The 14549-nt window shown below is 43.8% G+C and overlaps 1 long non-coding RNA gene across 1 annotated transcript in view; it reads left to right on the top strand.

Moving 5' to 3' along the window:
* The window catches only part of LOC140705397 (uncharacterized), a 63507-nt gene extending 51534 nt beyond the window's left edge, over positions 1-11973 (top strand). The window contains exon 3 of the long non-coding RNA XR_012084779.2: positions 11834-11973. This is a non-coding gene — a long non-coding RNA (uncharacterized LOC140705397). The remainder of the gene's footprint in view (positions 1-11833) is intronic.
* Positions 11974-14549: the final 2576 nt, after the last annotated feature.

Here is a 14549-nt window from a genome sequence, read left to right as displayed (position 1 = left end):
TGGAGCCCAAGAAAGTAAAATTTGTCACTGCCTCCATATCTTCCCCTTCTATTTGCCAGGAGGTGATGGGACCAGTGGCCATGGTCTTATTTTTTTGATATTGAGCTTCAGACCATTTTTAAAATGCTCTCCTCTTTCACCCTCATTAAGATGTTCTTTAATTTCTCCTCACTTTCTGCTATCAGAGTGGTGTCATCTGCATATCTGAGGTTGTTGATATTTTTTCCGGCAATCTTAATTCCGCCTTGGGATTCATCCAGTCCAGCCTTTCGCATGATGTATTCTGCATATAAGTTAAATAAGAAGCCTTGTCATACTCCTTCCCCAATTTTGAACCAATCAGTTGCTTCATTTCCAGTTCTAACTGTTGCTTCCTGTCCCACATATAGATTTCTCAGGAGGTAGATAAGGCAGTCAGGCACTTCCATTTCTTTAATAACTTGTCATAGTTTGTTGTGGTCCACACAGTCAAAGCCTTTTACATAGTCAATGAAGCAGAAGTAGATGTTTTTCTGGAACTTTTTGGCTTTCACCATAATCCAGCACAAGTTAGCAATTTGGTCTCTAATTCCTCTGTCCCTTCGAAATCCAGCTTGTACTTCTGGGAGTTCTCGATCCACATACTGCTGAAGCCTACCTTGTAGCGTGTGAAATGAGTGCAATTGTACGGTAGTTGGAGCATTCTTTGGCACTGCCGTTCTTAGGGATTGGGATGTAGACTAAACTTTTCCAGTTCTCTGGCCACTGCTGAATTTTCCAAACTTGCTGGCATATTGAGTGTAGCACCTTAACAGTGTCAACTTTTAAGATTTTAAATAATTCAACTGGAATACCACCACCTCCACTAGCTTTGTTGTTAGCCATGCATTCTAAGGCCCACTTGACTTCACTCTCTAGGATGTCTGGCTCAAGGTCAGAAACCACACTATCTGGGTTGTCCGGCACATCCAGATCTTCCTGGTATAATTCCTCTGTGTGTTCTTGGCACTTCTTCTTGATGTCTTCTGCTTCTGTGAGGTCCCTACAATTTCTGTCCTTTATCATGTCCATCTTTGCACTAAATGTTCCTTTAATATCTCCAATTTTCTTGAACAGATCTCTGGTTTTTCTCTTTCTATTATTTTCCTCTATATCTTTGCACTGTTCATTTTGAAAGGTCCTCTTTTCTCTCCTTGCTATTATTTCGAAGTCTGCATTCAATTTTCTGTAACTTTCCCTACTTCCCTTGCATTTTGTTTCCCTTCTCTTCTCTGCTATGTTGTGAAGGTGTAGAAAGAGAGAGTGTGCCGTCCGCAGAGAAGAAAGAGGAAAAAGATGATGGAAAGAAAGAACAGCTGAATAGCAGTGAAAGGAATAAAGAAGAGAGGAAAGGGTTAACAGATAAAGAAAGGGAGGTAAAGGTGGAAGTGTGTTTGGCTGAGGGGGAGGGGGAGGAGTCAGAAGGGACAGTTGGAAGGGGAGAGAAGGAGAAAGGCGGAGTAGTGTGGTTTAGTGCTGTGGTGGAGGAATATGAGAGAAAGAGGAGAGATGAAAAAAACAAGCATTTGAAAAAGTTCGCACCCAAGGTTTAATAAGAGATTTCCCAAACCTGCGAGTGGGCGGACTCTTGCCTGATCCCTCACCTCACCAAAATCCACCAGTGCGTGCACCAACCCAAGAGGGGAAAGTAACCGTGGCTCCGTGGGAAGAAGAATAGCAGCGAGAGCGCGGTTGGAGAAGAGGGGAGTTCGAGGAGGGTCCGGATGAGAGGGGGTGGATTCGGCACAAATGCTGTGGGACAATCTGTGCCAAGAGGAGTCCCCCACCCCCTCAATGGGGTTACAAGAAACCCTTTGGGGACCATCGCCGTTAACCTCCTGGGACTATGTTCAATGTTTAGAGCATGTTGATGAGGCTTTGTTACCAAGTTGTAAACCGTTGGAACCGTTAAAAGAAGTGCTGGAGAGTGGAGGTGGCAATAAAAGTTCTGTTGTTAAAGTTATAAGGACTCAACCTTTGTTATTTCCTGCTGACGTGGAGGGGCCGCCTGAAGGGAAAGGCGAACCTTTTGACAGTGGCACCCAACGTGGGGCGGCCCCTATGGCAGGAAATGAAGAGATGAAAGAGTTGCGACAAACGATTCAACGCCAAGCGAAATTGATCGAAAATTTAGCGGAACAACAAACGTTGTTAACACGTCAATTGTTACAACTGAATGTAGGGGAAGAAAAGGCCAAAAGTGAACAGAAAGATGTGAAGAACCCATGGGTAGCCGGTCCCACACCAATCCGTATGCAGAAGATGAGCGCCTCAGATGACCCAGAAGCTTATCTGCATACCTTTGAGAGGGTAGCCACCGCAGCTGGGTGGCCAAAAGAACAATGGACATTGATTTTAATACCCTGCTTAACCGGAGTGTTACAAGAAGTAGTGGATACGTTGTCCACCCAAGAGGCAACTCAGTATGAAACAGTCAAAGGCGCCATTTTACAAACTTTAAATTTGACAGAAGAAGCCTATCGCAAAAAGTTTCGAGAGCTCAAATTTAAAATGGGGATGCATCCGCGCCCAATAAGCCAGCGTATGAAAGCCAATGTAATCAGATGGTTAAAACCAGAAGAAAAGACGAAGGACGAAATAGTAGAAATGTTTGTTATGGAACATTTAATATCCACTTTATCTGTGAACATGCGCAGTTGGGTACAAAGAAACAGACCGAAGCGGTTAGAGGAAGCCATCAGCCTAATCGAGAATTATTGCGCGGCAGAGGAAGGAGTGAAAGAACACACCGGAACTACTTTTGAGAAGACACGCCCGCAAGACAAGATGGCGACCGGGAACAGCCACGCGCCACGCGGTCCGTCTTCTTTTTCAGTTATCGGCAGGGGAAGGCCTCAGAATTTTGAACCGATGCGCCCAAAACCAACGCGCCCTATCACGTATGACCAACGTCTGTTCGAACCTCGTTGGACAGCCACTTTGCTTTCTTGCATTTCCTTTTCTTTGGGATGGTTTTTGTTGCTGCCTCCTGTACTATGTTATGAGCCTCTGTCCAAAGTTCTTCAGGCACTCTGTCCACCAAATCTAGTTCCTTAAATCTGTTCTTCACTTCCACTGTGTATTCATAAGGGATTTGGTTTAGATTATACCTGACTAGCCCAGTGGTTTTTCCTACTTTCTTCAGTTTAAGCTTGAGATTTGCTATAAGAAGCTGATGATAAGAGCCACAATCAGCTCCAGGTCTTGTTTTTGCTTACTGTATAGACCAGGGGTGTCCAACCTTTCACCTTCCCTGGGCCACATTAGAAGATGAAAATTTGGTTTGGGCCACACATACATTTGGTTTGGGCTGCATGGGGGGCAGCCCTAGCCGTCCTCCGCAGCCCCACTCCAAGCATGCTTACCGGCAGCTGCGATCTCAGACAGGAGAGGCTGCCAGCTTCGACTCCGGCGGCTTAATGAGGCCATGAGGGGTTCCACCTATTGACAGGGATGGCGCAATGCAGTCACACAGCCCCCCTGTCCCCTCCCACTCCTTCCTTCCTTCCCTCTCTCCCCCTCTACTGTTGTGACATGCCCCGGCCACATTCCAGCCGCAAGCGCCAGCAGTGTAACTTGAAATTTTGGAATTTCTTTAAAAATAAAAAATTGCACTGGGCCACATTATGAGCTGACCTGGGCCGCATGTGGCCCTCGGGCCGCAGGTTGGACAAGCCTGGTATAGAGCTTGTCCATCTTTGGCTGCAGAGAACATAATCAATCTGATTTCAGTATTGTCCATCTGGTGATTTCCACAAGTTGCCTCTTGTGTTGTTGTTTGTGATGACCAGCTTGTTCTCTTGATAAAACTCTAGACTTTGCCCTGCTTCGTTTTGAACTCCAGGGCCAAACTTCCCTGACTTTTCCTCCAGGAATCTGTCCAATCCCCTTTTAAAGGCTTCTAGGCCAGATGCCATCACTACATCCCGTGGCAAGGGAGCCAGAGACCATGCTATGTATTCTTCAACAATAACAATACCTAGTATGGGATAGGGCTCCCTGTAGTGGCCAGTTGGGTAAACACATTGTGAAAATACATATTTCTAGTTTTTTCTTTTTCAAGGTATTGCTTGGTCTCTAGATAGATTGGCTGAAGGGAAGGCCTGCCGAAACATCCCCCCCTCAACACTCACAGGGGATTGGAAGGAGGCAGCAGCGTTTTCTCCTGGTTGCCTCCTTATTTTATTTTACTTTTAACCCGGTCTTTTAAACCTTTTAATCTTTTTATACTTGGCTATAAATAGCTTTTATCATTTTAGTTTTAGATAGCTTTTTAACATCTTTGGTTTTAGACAGTTTTTAAGTCTTTTAGTTTTTAAATCTCTGAATCTGCTCTTTTGGAAGAAGAAAAGGAGGGAGTAGCCGGAGATTGTATTCAGTGGATACCAAAACCCGGCTCTTATCAGCGGCCTCATTAACTTTGTTTATGCCTCTGAAGATAAAGGAGTAATAATATTAGGAATACCACCGTGAAAATATATATTTCTGGCCTTGGAAAGATAGAAACTTGACTACCGGACTATTGGAATTATCTGCATTACAGTGGAAACAAGAAAAGGGAGCTACTTCTCTGTGAGTAACAGAACAGCACGGCTAAACTAAGAGAACTTTTGGGTTGTGGACTGCTTTCAGTTTCTGTGGATATTTGCATTCTACATTTTTCATTTTTCATAATATGGAAATACTCGATCTTACCCTGTCTCCTCCAGTGTTGAGACAGATACAGCGTGGCACTCCAATATCAATTACACCTGTTTCGGACCTGGGACCCAGCAGGACAAGTGGAGGTAATCAACTATGTAAACCATCGCAGGCCCAGGTATGTGGCCACAGCGCTTCCAAGCTTTTTACTCCTCCTGGGAACTTTAACACATATAATGCTAAACATTGTGCTAAAGTCTACCCTGTTCCCGCAAGGAAATTGAAGCAAACCAAGATAACTGACTTTGCTAGTTCACTTAAACCCTTAACAATCAATATAGAGAATACTGTTACTCCTCATATCGATTTATCTGACAGCCTCTTGACAAACTGTCAGTTACAGGAAAGTAGCCAGTTCATAGGCAGCCTGCTAAACAGTACGGTGAATGTAGATTTTGGCAGGTTAAGACTGTCAGATTTTGCTTTAGATCGGGCCTTGGATTCTAATGGTCTGATTTCGCCAGATGACTCTGGGAAACTTAGAGAGCAGAACTTGAACTGTATAAATGCTGAGATGCCAGAAACTAAAGGCACTACACCAGTAACAGGGGAACATGAGTCTCCTGGTAGCTGCAGAATTTTAGCAGAAATCAGAGACACACTGAAGGAAATAAATCAATCTGTGGCCTCTATAGCAGATCATCTGATGGAAAATAGGATGCATTTTGCCAAAAATGCTACAGACCAGTTGAGCCAGAGCCAGAGCCAGGCTGAACATACACGGTGTGCATCTGATAAGATGAACTATTACAATCTGTCCCCAAAAACTATTGACAGAATTGACAAGCTTACACTAGAAGAGTTACTTCTATGTGTAAGTTCCCAGACAGAGGCTCAGAGGAATCTTATTACCCCTGTGCCACCTAAAGCAGACTCCCCAAAACCTATGTCCACAACGGTCTCCTCAAGTACAATACACTATCCTCCAGGAAAGGATCCTGCTAAGATTGGTGGAAAGGCATCTCCCCTACACTCGGTGAAGGCCAAGCCCAAACCTGTGAAGAAAAAGGAGGCCCGGAAACGTACACCAAAAAGAAGAAGAATGAATTACAAACCTTTATTTAAAATTATAGAATCACCAGAGTATGCTGCAAAAGGGAAAGAATCTGGCGTCAATACCCAGCATGCTGTAACACAAGCCAAGGACGCCCAGAGAGAGAATCCTAACTCCAGGAGGCCCCTCAAGGATAGCGGCACAGACCAATTCAAGGACCCCATAACTTTGGATTTGATCCACTCCTCCAAGCAGAGGGCTCAACCCTCCATACAGGGTTCACAACAGCTACCCCCACAGACAAAGAATATTTCATCCATGAACCTACCAAGTGTGGATCTGGACTTGGCTGTTGGATATCCAATTCCAGTCATTATAAGAAATAGGGGCTTGAATCCAAGATTCAAAAAGAATAGAAGCAGATGGAATAGCGAGACTTCAAGGGGAGCTAACACCTATAGGCTTTCCAAACAGTCATTTGGTCAAGAAATTAACTATTACCACAAGAATTGACATGGTGTCAGGAGCTATTCTTTGCAGGTGAAGAACCCAGTGGGCCTAGAGCTTGTAGGTGATGGGGAGAAACCCTGTGATGCCAAGCATACTATGACCAATGTCTCAGGAAATGAAGTTAGTATGCAAACTCATTGTAATTCAGTTAGGTCATCTTCTCCCTTTCATTTAGTGCCACCATTAGCTTGTGGCTTGGGTAATGATTCTCCACCTCTTCAGCTACCTAACTTGGAAGATCCCATGTTTCGGCATAAAAGACCTGCAATCAAATTTTTATCTTGGAATATTGCGGGCTGGCAGACGAAGGCCTCGGATCCTGCCTTCATTGATTATATCAGTAATTTTGACATTATTCTGCTACAAGAAACATGGTCTTTAAATGATCCAGTGTTAAATGGTTATGTGGCATATTCCATTAATGCCTCGCCCAGCGATAGAGGAGGTCGACCCAAGGGTGGTATGGCCACCTTCTTATCAACAAAGCTACAGGCAACAGTAGTGGCATGGGATTTTTCCATCAGGATAGCTTCTGCCTTGACGCTGAAGATTGCTACGTGTTTGTTAGTACTTATTAATGTTTATATTCCTCCGCAACAATCTCGGGCGATGACAGATGACTTGTGGGCTAACCTAGAGTATTATATTGAGCATTTAATACAACTGTATCCTGATGCTTCTATAATAGTCGCTGGGGATTGCAATGCTAGGATAGGTACAAATGATGAGGCACTTTCTGCACGGTTCAACGTGACATTCCCAGAACCTATTCTTCATCCAAATTTTAATCATAGGGAATTTAAAGATTGTGGCTGTAATTATGCTGGTCTACGCTTGAGGTATATGATCAATAATTCAGGTTTATCCCTTTTAAATGGGTGCATAATCAGTGATAGACCTGGTGAATTTACCTTTACCTCTCTAGCAGGTGCTTCCACAATAGATTATGTTTTAGTCTCCAGGGAATTGATGGATCGTATACATGATTTTAATGTAGTATATCGTGCAGAAAGCGACCATCTACCCTTGGTTTTAAAGATCTATTTTAATAATCATAAAGTGTTTGCGGACCTTGTTTCTATAACTCCCATTGCTGCCACTACAAGAGGGGCCCGCATTAAGTGGTCAGAAGAATTGGATGCTTCCATGAGACAGCTGCTGTTTTCAGAGCCTTATTTATATTTCAGTAATTTAATTACTTCTCTAAGTTCAGTGGAACCAGTCTTAGAGGCCTATAAACGTATGGTACAATCTTTGCAAACTCATCTAACATGTAAAAGGCTAGACAAACCAGCTACTGGCTTTCTCCATAAAAAGCCCTGGTTTGACTCGGAGTGCAAAGCAGTTAAACATGAGTTATTGGTCACTTATAGGACCTACAGAGAACAGAACTTGACTAGAATTCCATCAGACTGGTTTACACTTAAGAAGAAGTATAAGGCTCTGGTAAAAAGGAAAAAGCTTCAAGCACAGAAGGAAACTTGGCAATGTTTAATTACTGCTTCCAATTTGAAGGACTCAGCTTCCTTCTGGAAGATAGTAACCAAGGGTACACTTAATCATATTCCCAAACAAGATTTCTATATATTGCCTAGTATATGGGAAGAACATTTCCGAAGTATTTACACAGTCCATTCAGCTAGCACTTTAACTTCTCAGAATGATCTCGATCATATACCCGAATGGCCCCCAGTTACTATAAGGGAAATCTTAATGTTAATTAAGCAACTTAAACCAGGCAAGGCTCCTGGAACTGATTATATTCCACCTGACCTTATAATGTCTAACGCTGATTGGTGGGCTCCAGTACTTGCCTCTTTATTCACCTGGATTGACAAAACAGCATGTTTTCCAGAGGATTGGGGCCTAGCCATTGTAGTCCCAATTTACAAAAGAGGAAATAGAGGGGACCCTGCTAACTATCGTCCAATAAGCTTACTAAACACTATTAGCAAACTATATGCAAGGCATTTATTGGGTAAATTACAAGATTGGCTACTCGATGAGAATATACTGGCAGAGGAGCAAGCTGGATTTAGGCTGGGAAGATCCACCATAGACCAGGGTCTTATTTTACACCACCTGGCATCTAAATACTCTGCCCTTAAAGGTGGTGCTCTATATGCAGCCTTCATAGACTTCAAATCTGCTTTTGATCTCATACCAAGGGAACGCCTTTGGACTAAATTTGAGATCACAAGTATTGATAAACGGCTTCTTCTGTTAATGCGGCGACTTCATGAAAATACACATTTGCGGGTTCTTTGTAACTCCGTGGGGATCTTATCCAACCAGGTCTCTGTACTTAATGGGGTGAGACAAGGATGCATACTAGCCCCCACATTGTTCAATTTCTATATCAATGGCTTGGTTGGAAATTTAAGTAACCCCAACTTTCACCAACCAAAACTTGCCTCTCGCCCAATTTCAACTCTACTTTATGCTGATGATGCCGTTCTATTGTCAACTACGTGCGTGGGATTTAGAAGACTTCTGAGATCCTTCTCCACCTACTGTAATGAAGAACAACTAATAATTAACTATGCTAAAACCAAGATTATGGTGGTGAGTAGAAGGAGAATAAAACACAAATGGTCTCTAAATGGTCACCCTGTAGAGCAAGTACCATGCTATAAATACCTTGGCATAGTTTTTCACTCTTCAGGATCCTGGGTTACTCATGTAAACCACGCTGCAATGAATGCCCAGAAAAATACTGTGGCAATAACAAGATTTTTTCATACTGTTGGGGGTAAACATGTACCTTCGGTATTACAAGTTTTCAAGGCCAGGACTATATCACAAATGCTTTATGGTTCTCAACTGTTCGCCTATGCTAATTTACGACCTCTGGAGATTGTTCAGACCAAGTTTGTGAGAGCCATCCTTGGAGTCCCACCTTGTACTTCCAATGTGGCTCTCCGCTTAGAGGTCGGGTTAAAATCCATTAAAGCACAGGCTAAAGTCCTTATGCTGATATACTGGATTAAACTGATTTTTTCATTAGAAGGCTTGGCCCCACTGATCCTACTAGATTCTTTTCAGTCGGAGTGGAAGAAGCACATAACAGAAGAGATATTGAAAATTGGCTTTTCCCCCAGTATACTTACAGCAATGGGTCTTACAGATGCCATTAAAGCGGTGAAGTTAAGGGTATGGGACATTGAATTACAGGACCATGTTGGCCAGTTAGGGAATTATAACTTCCTTAAGAAATCTGCCTTTATCACCTCCTCGTACTTAGCCAGCACTATGTCATCTAAAGCCATAAGGGCTTTTACGCTAGCTAGGCTTAACGTACTACCTTCTAAGCTTCTGGAGGGAAGATTTCGAGGTTTGCCTGCATCAGATTGTCTCTGCCCCTGTAATAGTGATAAAGTTGAAACAGTTGGTCATGTTCTTCTTTTTTGTACCTGTTATCGGGATCTTCGCATGGAGCTTTTATCATCTATTATCTGTAAATCTCCTGGGAGATCAGAGGAGGATTATGTGCAGTGGCTACTCTCTGACAGTACCCCTTATATTACTAGACAAGTGGCCAAATTCTGTGCTGCAGCAATGGTTATTCGTAAACAGATGTTTGGGTAGGTGATTTTAGATCGACAATATAATATTTTTAATACAACACTATCTGTGGTTTTATCTATATCAAGGATATATTATGTTATTAATTGGAAATAAGGGTTTGTTTTATCATGTTTTAATGGAATTTTATTACCCTGCTCGACGTTCCTAAACAATAATTGTATGTATCTATTTTATACTGTTCTGGTTTTACTGGTCTTTGACCGTAATAAAGTATACCTACCTTCTAGGCCAGATGCCATCACTACATCCCGTGGCAAGGGAGCCAGAGACCATGCTATGTATTCTTCAACAATAACAATACCTAGTATGGGATAGGGCTCCCTGTAGTGGCCAGTTGGGTAAACACATTGTGAAAATACATATTTCTAGTTTTTTCTTTTTCTTTTAATCATTTTCAAAATTTCAGACTACGGATAATGCTGGAACGTAACTTTTTGGAGCACCAGCCTAGAATCCTTTCAGAAGGCCAGGAGATTTAACAATCAGAAGGATTGGTGACAGGGGATACATTTACTGTATAGGCCACTAATTTAAAAAATATTTAAAAATCATGCAGAATGTAAGCTTTTGTGGGTGAATCACATGATCAGAGGGACTGTTGACATCAGGACTCAGCCAATCCCGAGGGTGCTGCTGCTGCCGCCTTGGGAACCCAACCCCACTCACCTGGGTCTTTGTGACCTCACAGGGCCCCACCTCTCTGCTGGCAGATAAAAGGGGCTTGCTGGGCAGGGCAGGAGACCAGAAGGGAGGCCAGTGGCCAGAGGGCAGTCCGGCAGAGAGAGTGGCACTGGCTGCAGGTGACCCAGCCCTTCTGCCCAAGGCAAGTTCTCTCAGAAAAGCAGATGAACTTGCTAAGTGGGCTGGCGAGTTAAGAGCTCTAGGCTGGCGGAGATCCATGGCTTGAAGTTGGCTGTTGTCAGCGATGGACCAGGAGGAAGTTGGTGGATGTTGGCAGACAGAAGCTGGTGGGATTTGCCTGCGAAAGCTGGTGGAGGCTGCAAGGCGGAGGCTGGCAGAGCTTGGCAGATGAAGCCGGGAGATGTTAGTGTCACAAACCCCTAGTTCCCCTGTGTTCTTTCACACAACCCAGGTTCACTTTCAGGTATAACATTTAATTTTCAACCCTTTTTCCGTTGCCACCAGAGGAAATATTCCTCATTATATCAAATAGGACTCTTCAATCAGTGTTATTCAATAAAACAATGTTTATTTAAGTGTTTATCAGTAAATCATGTAAAGTGAATCATGGATGGTCTTTTAGTCATTCAATAAATTGTGCTTTGGTTATATTTGTTTAGGTAGAATCATGTTAAACCAAGTATTTATTCATTTCATATCTTATTCTCTGTCTCTCTATTCTTCCCTAACACCAGGATGGTCCTAACTGCCTAAACTGCTTCTCTCTAACTGAAGTCCCTAACTCATCCCTAACTGAAACTCCAACAGACTCTAGCTGAAATCCTCTCTAACTGCTCTTTAACTGTCATCCATTCTTCTTATATTTCCTTAGTCCCGCCTTTTCTGTACAACCATTGGCTCCTGAATCAGGCTTCTATTGTGATGGACAGGAGTGGTTACTGACCTGTCCATCACAGTTAGCCTCCTGAAACCAGCAGGCAGAAGCTCGACGGATATCGGGGGATGGAAGCCCAGGCGTGTGTGAATGGCTGGAGGAGTGAAGGGGTGTGTGTGTTAGGGGAGGCGGCTGGTGTGTGTGTGTGTGTGTGTGTGTGTGTGTGTGTCTGTGAGTGACTGGGCTGGCTGGCGTTCCATGGGCATGTTGCCGGGGTGTGCATGTGACCCAAGCATTCGGGAGCTGGTAGAGGCTGGCTTCAGAAGCGGAGTTGAAGAGTTGAACAGGTGGATATTCCTGGTGGAAACTAGTGGATGTTGGCAGGCGGAACTTTGGGATGAAGTTGCTAGAACATTGGTTGGTGGATAAGCCTGGGTTGAAGCTGGTTGACGGCAGTGGATGAGCTCGCCCCCTTAATTGTTTTTTTCTCTCTCTTTCCCTGGCAGGGCCTGAAGCTTCCTCTTGCCCAGGGGGAAGCGAGGGACCAGAAGGCAGGCGTCCTGCTAAAGCTGAACCAGGCCTTTGTCTCCGCTGAAGATACATGTTTAGCCTCTTTTCCAAAACCAATAAAAGAATTTTTCTGGAATGATTTTGAAGTGTTGTCTTGTTTGTCAGGGCCTGTCACAGGATTATCTTCCCCATCCCCCCATTGTATCTGAGGCCCAATGCCTGGGGTGGGTCTTTGTCAAGTCATGGTGTGGGGCCTTGTGATGTCACAGGAATTGGGAACATAATATTTCTCCATGCATGTGTGAGGGAGTGAGCTAGGTATTGTGTGTTCCCTGTCTGAGCTCCTAAGCAAGTATATTATGCGTCGTGTTGGGGAGAAGGGAGATACCAGCAGAGGGGAGTGGCAAAATCCAGGATCGGAGGAAGGGTAAGTATTTCTCTATGGCGACTTATGGCTCGTGTGCCCACAGAGAGGGCTCTGTGTGCTGGCTGTGGCACACGTGCCATAGGTTTGCCATCCCTGGTCTAGGGTGTGGCAGTGAAGAAACTATTCTCTCAGTCACTATTGTTTCTGAAGAGTCAGCCGGCGGTGTTCTTTCAAGTGGTCAAGGGCCTATTACATGCTGGCCCAAAAGAAGAAAATGAAGACCACACTGGAGCTCACTGTGAAGAATTTGCAAAATATGGTTGTTTTGGGTTTTTTCGGGGTCTTTTGCCTCTTTGGCAGGAAGGAAGGAAGGAAGGAAGGAAGGAAGGAAGGAAGGAAGGAAGGAAGGAAGGAAGGAAGGAAGGAAGGAAGGAAGGAAGGAAGGAGATGTGTCATTTGGAAACTAAACTTTAAAGAAACTTGGTTATATTGAATGGGGGGAAAATAAAAAGATGCTTGGACTCAATAAATTCCAATTTATCGGGGTCATTTCTGCCAAAATCTGGATTTTGCTATTATAACTTTTGATTTATAGTAGGACATTCTCCCCATTCATGGATTGCTGCCTTGTCATGGCGAAGGGGCTTGAGTAACTCAGAGAAGCTATGGGCTATGCCGTGCACGGAGACCCAAGACGGAGAGGTCATATTTGCAAAATACTTTGCACACAAAATTGCTTAGATCCACTCTGACTTGGATGCTGTCATTGATACAGATATTTTGAATGTCCCAGCCTGTCCTGTGTTTATGGATAAGTTTTAGTTTTTGCAACCTGATGATGTGGACAGGACCCTTGGAGAGATGAAGGCTAGCCCATTTCTTTTGGACCCTTGCTCTTCTTGGCTTGTAAAAGCTTCCACAGAGGGATGGGCTGAGTGGGTAGGAGGAGTGGTGAATGTCTCCTTGCAGTAGGGTAGGATCCCAGAATGCTTAAAGGATGCAGTAGTAATACCATTCCTGAAATGGGATGGGGACCACTTTGGTTGCCTTGGTGGATAACTTAAGCCAGGAAATGGATATGTGGTATGTATCCCTATTGGCTTTGCTGAATCTCTCAGAAGTTTTAGATACTCTTAACAATAGTACAGTGGTGCCTCGTATTACGATGTTAATTCGTTCCAGCGAAATCGCTGTAGAACAAAAATGTAATGCGAAATAAAAAAGCCCATAGAAACGCATTAAAACCCGATTAATGCATTCCTGTGGTCTTGAAACTCACCGTCCAGTGAAGATCCTCCATAGCGCGGCCATTTTCGCTGCCCATGCAGTGAGGAATCCGTCCCAGAAAAGAGTGGGGAGCCTTTTTTAAAAACCTGGCAGCCATTTTGAAACCGCCGATCCGCTGGCCGAAAATCGTCGTTTTGTGAGAATCGGTTCCCGAAGCAGGGAACCGATCATCGCAAAGTGAAAAAAAAATCCCATTTAAAACATCGTAAAGCGATCGCTTTTGCGATCGCAAAAAGTTTGTTGTGATGCGATTTCGTTGTTAAATGGGGCGCTCGTCTTGCGAGGCACCACTGTATTCTTCTGGACCATTTCTCTAGGATTGGAGTTGGATGCACTGTTTTATGGTGATTGCAAACCTTCCTGGAGAGGAGAAAGGAGATAGTGCTTGGGGAATCTTGTTTAACATCCTGGCTGTTGGCCTGTAATGTCCTTCAGAGTTGTTTTGTCCCCTATGCTATTTTACATCTAAATGAAACCACAGGAAGAGGTTGTCCAGAGTTTGGGGTTTTCACTGTTACCAGTATGAGAATGACACCAAATGCTACCTCTCTTTTCCATTTAAATTCAAGGAAGCTATTTCTGTTCTAGATTGGTGTCTGATGTCAGCAATAGACTGGATGAGAACGAATAAACTGAAACTTAATCCAGACAAGATAGAGGTGCTCCTGATCAGTCAAAAGGCAGGTCAAGGAACAGAGATTCACCCTACACTGCATGAGCTTACATTCTTTCTGAAAGTGCAGATGCATAGCTTGGGCATATTCCTGGATTTGTCTCAAAGTCTGGGTGGCCAGGAGAGTCTTTGCACCCTAAAAACTAATGCACCCGCTGTACTGTTCTTGGAGCAGCTTAACCTGTCCACGAAGATGAGTGCTTTGATTACATCCAAGCTGGATTACTGTAATGTGCTCTATGTGGGGCTGCCTTCGGCAAATGTACAGAAATGTCAGCAGCCAAATTGTTAAGTGGAGATCGTTACAGGATCACATAACCCTTCTGTTACAGCAGCATCACTGACGACCAATCTATTTCTGGACACAATTTAAAGTGTTGGTTTT

This window comes from Pogona vitticeps, chromosome 3 (genome assembly GCF_051106095.1).
Source record: "Pogona vitticeps strain Pit_001003342236 chromosome 3, PviZW2.1, whole genome shotgun sequence".
NCBI lineage: Eukaryota > Metazoa > Chordata > Lepidosauria > Squamata > Agamidae > Pogona > Pogona vitticeps.
This window is presented reverse-complemented; position numbering and strand designations above follow the sequence as displayed.